The 4,356-nt window shown below is 47.0% G+C and overlaps 1 non-coding gene across 3 annotated transcripts; it reads left to right on the plus strand.

Moving 5' to 3' along the window:
* The first annotated feature begins 744 nt into the window (after positions 1–744).
* On the plus strand, positions 745–3,834 carry LOC109772637 (uncharacterized). Of its 3 annotated transcripts, XR_012203332.1 has the most exons (4): positions 745–1,365; positions 1,462–1,578; positions 3,231–3,353; positions 3,504–3,834. It is a non-coding gene; the product is annotated as an uncharacterized protein (transcript). The 3 variants fall into 3 exon arrangements; XR_012203331.1 differs by having other exon boundaries at positions 745–1,369; positions 1,462–3,353; XR_012203330.1 differs by having other exon boundaries at positions 1,462–3,353.
* The last annotated feature ends 522 nt before the right edge of the window (positions 3,835–4,356 follow it).

Genomic DNA, 4,356 nt, shown 5'->3' on the forward strand with positions numbered 1-4,356 from the left:
TGACATGTCCTCTAAAAAGTATTTATCTAGTAGTAACAAAAGGAAGAGAAAAAAGCAAATAGATGAAGAGGTAAAATCCCTAAAAGGATCACTTGACAAATTTTTCAGACCTGGTAGTTCTTCTAGAGATCCCCTAGAATCAATTGGCCATAGCAAGTGTTGAAGAACAACCAGCTGAGAAATGAAGTCTCCATTCAAATTTATGAATACAAGCTATTGTGGAAAGCGAGCTTCTGCCGAACTACATCATTTCATTTGTTCACTTGATTGATAAATAAATTGTAATATCAGTTTTAGAGTCCAAATTAAGAAGTTATGTACTGGGTATTACTTTGCTTTTGAAATATAAAATATTTTGAGCTTTTGAGTAAACATGGGCCCCTTATTGCTGTCTTGCCCCTGGGCCCCATATATCTATGGACCGGCCCTGTCAGTAGCACGGGTAAAAACAATGCGCTACTACTATAAAATAGTAGTAGCATGGGCCTACCATTCCCACGCTACTATTAAATGTCCCCAGGACATGGCATTCGTAGTAGCGAGGGGTATTAAACCGCGCTACTACTAACGAATATTAGTAGCGCGAGTCTAATGTTTCCACGCTACTACTATGGTCAGACTGGAGCCAATAGTGTACCCCACTTAGTAGCGGCGCAGCGCCCGTGCCCCGCGCTACAACTAGTCGCACCACACCACACTGCACCGCACTGCAACTAAGTGTGGGTTCCCTCCCCTCTCCCTACACCCCACCCAGCCCCGCCGCTCTCCTCTCTGTCTTCCCCTTTCACCCAACCCCGCCGCCGATCTCCTCTTCCCCAGCCCCTCGCCGGCGACCTCCTCCCCACCAGCCACCCCGGCGTCCTCCTTCTCTCCTTCTTTCCAGCAGCTCCGCCGGCGACCCCCAACCACAACCCCGCCGCTGCCCCAACCCCAACCCCATCGCCGGCGGCCTCCTCTCCCTCCAGCGCCGCCGGCCATCAGGCCATGGCCTCCGCTCTCTCCCGGCCCGTCCCCAAGAGCCGCTGCTGCCGCCGCCCCCACCCTCTCACCTCCCTCACGAGAAGAGAAGAGATGGCAAGATGGGGATCGAGGGAGCGCCCGCAGCTGCAGGCACCAGATCCGCCTTGGACCAGGAGCTCCATCCCCAGTTGCCCACTCAAAATCGCGAGCGGCCATGCGTGAGTGAGGAGGCGGCCGCCAGATCGAGGGATTCGCTCCGTCATCTCGCGCGCCAGGAGAGGAACCCCCATCTGCTCCTGCTCCTGCTCGGCCGCCTCGCGCGCGCCATGGGGATCTGCTTCTGCTCGCTCCGGACGCCACTGCGCCGACCCAACCCTAGTGCTCCTCCTCCAGGTCAAGGTCAAGGTAGGTAGGGTACCCATCTTGGTTCAATTTGCCCTTCCCTTTCATTCATGCAATTAGTTTCTTCCTCACGCAGGCTGGGTTGTATTGTACTTGCAGGTACCTCTGCTAATTGAAGCCTGATGCTCCTCTCCTCTCCTCCCCTCTCCTCTCATGGATGATGGACCAGACCTCTGCCTGGTACTCATCGTCCCCGCGCCTCTGTTTCTGGGCTGGGTAAGCCCCTCCCCCTCCGCTCTGCTCTCACTCTCATGTGCCACGGCCATCTGTATGCACACACTTCAAGTAGGCAAGCAAGCAGCTACCAAAAAACTGAAAATAAAGCTCCTTGCAGCAGTGGTTTACCAAAATGAAAACCATAATAACATAAAATTACAAACATCAAGCTGTCCATGATTAGACACTCATTTACAGTACCTGAGTGTTGCCGCAGATCCGTACGCCGATCACTTTCCGGCGTACTTTGTATGGTGCGATTCCGGCGACCAGTGCTTTCGGCCGTCGGCAACATGTATTCATACGTAGCTTGGTTCCGTAGAGACACGCAAGTGTGCAAGGCGAAAGCATCTGGATCGATTCCTCCTTGAAGCTGACTCACGTATAATAGCAGTCAATCGCCTCGCCGACTGGACGTGCACGCACGTATACTAATACGAGCTCTTGGCTGTTTGAGTCTATTCTGCAGCAGACGCTCCTGAGACAGTCTACTGGACTAAGCTACAGGATACATAAGCATGCAGGTCATAAACGGATAGCATACATTATCTAGTTTGATTGATTGATGATGCACTTAATTTCGCTGAAGTTTGAGGGAGTAGTTGTTGTACTGCAGGTGCTGCTGCAGTAGAAGGATTGCAATTTTCTCCGTGATTCTTTCTTGTCAGTGCCGAGCAACAGTTTCATCTTTACTTTTCAGTCATACTCATGCGTGCTCCGTTCATGTGCATATGTTTACTTTGTGGTGACTGACAGGGAGCGCACCTTTGGTTACCAATCACTGCACAACCAGTGTGTGCATTATTTGAGGGCCCCAAAACTCCTTCTATGTGAAATATTGTCTCTTAGGTACCAATTTCAAACATATATTGTTGACCAGGTTGAAATTCCTTCTGGTAGAGGTAGACCACCAGTTTTTGTTGGCAAGGATGAGAGTCTTGCAAAGGTAGTCCTGCAATATAGTGCTCCCTTTAAACATTGTAGAGTAATTAATATGCAGCCAGAGTATAGTATGATATCACAATCTTGTGTTAAGCATTTGAATTTAAGCTAGTAGATATTGATCTCTGTGATCGAAGTGTGTCTGTTTAATACCTCTAAAATCAACAATTGATACTTCTTAGTGCAGCATTTTAGCTTTATTTTTACACGATCAGATTACCTTTGGTATGCAGCATGAATCCAAACTATGTTGTATATCTACAGTAGTAAATGTATCATCTTAAGAGTGTACTGAAGCTATATTACTTCGTAGCTCGAATTTTAGGATTTCTCCATGGTTAATATAAGTTATGTAAAGCAATATTTACCTGGAAGTGTAACTATAGTGCCATTCTTATCTTTTAATGTACATCGACGGTGCTGCTGCACTTGTGCTAGTCAGTGGGGAGAAAGCTAAGAACCTTGGTCTTCAAGTTCTTGCAAGGACCAGAGGGTATGCTGATGCTGCGCATGTAAATCTTACATGCCTCATCATTAATCATTGTTGGTGAAACAAATGTCAGCCCATTGTTCTTATTAATGAATACTGTTACCCACATTATCCTGACTCATATGATGATCTTTTCTTTAGGATTCATGTTTTTTTTTCTTTTTTCTTGTCATTATGCATTACTATGAGTTCATTGTATTAAGATTCCTTGCAACTTCAGGCACCTGAGCTATTTACAGAAGGAGAGGACCTGGCCTTCTTCTTTATGTCTCGCGGAAGTGTCTTCCTTTGATTCATTCGTGCAACAAGGAAGGGACCCGGCCTTCTTCGTCTCGTGCAACAAGTAAGGACTAGCCTCCCGCTGTTACTATTGATGCATGTGCATGTGCTAAAAAGAAAGAAAATACCCTACTGGATTTGAATGTTGACACGTACTAACAAGTTTTCACTTTCCCGACGTGGCCGTACGGGTGATTGACACTGACTACGGCAGCCTGGTGGGCGTCATGCTCTTCAACCACTCAGAGGTGGACTTCGCCGTGAAGCCCGGCGACCGCGCCGCACGGATGATCATCCATGTGATTCCGACACCGGATGTCGCCGAGGTGGAGGACCTTGATGCCATCGTTCGGGGTGAGGGAGGATTCGGGTTCGCCGGCGTCTGAACTCCGAGCCTTGGTAGATACATGTAGAGAAGTGGTCTGTTTAGGCTGGTGGTGAAACACTAGGGAAGGTACCCACCTTTGGTTGTGTGCGTTTAATTCATTTTGCACTGGACGCGTCCCTGATTTCTATCTATGAATAATGCATGTAATATTTTTTAATTCATAATTTGTTAGTAGTAGCGCTGGGGAAAACTACACGCTACTAATATCTAGCATAGTAGTAGCGCCTCGTATACTAGACATGCTACTACTATTTTGTTAGTAGTAGCGCTGGTTCAAATAGTAGTAGCGCGGGCGACACCCGCGCTACTACTAACATTATAGTAGTAGCGCTGGTGGACCAGCGCTACTACTAACTTTTTAGCTGTAGCGCGATAGTAGTAGCGCGGTGACCCGCGCTATTACTAACCAAAAAACCAATGCTACTAGTAGCCTTTTTTCCTAGTAGTGGTAGTATCTCTACTTGGTGCAAAGAGTTTGTCTAGCATGAGGAAGAAAGGCAAGCTCAACATGTTGGATGATCCATGACAATATACTTTATTTCGGATATAAGAAAACATAACCCATTATGTTGTCTTCCTTGTCCAACATCAACTCTTTAGCATGTCATATTTTAATGAGTGCTCACAATCATAAAAGATGTCCAAGATAGTATATTTATATGTGAGAAACTTTCTTTGT

This window comes from Aegilops tauschii, chromosome 2, assembly GCF_002575655.3.
Source record: "Aegilops tauschii subsp. strangulata cultivar AL8/78 chromosome 2, Aet v6.0, whole genome shotgun sequence".
In the NCBI taxonomy this organism is placed as follows: domain Eukaryota; kingdom Viridiplantae; phylum Streptophyta; class Magnoliopsida; order Poales; family Poaceae; genus Aegilops; species Aegilops tauschii.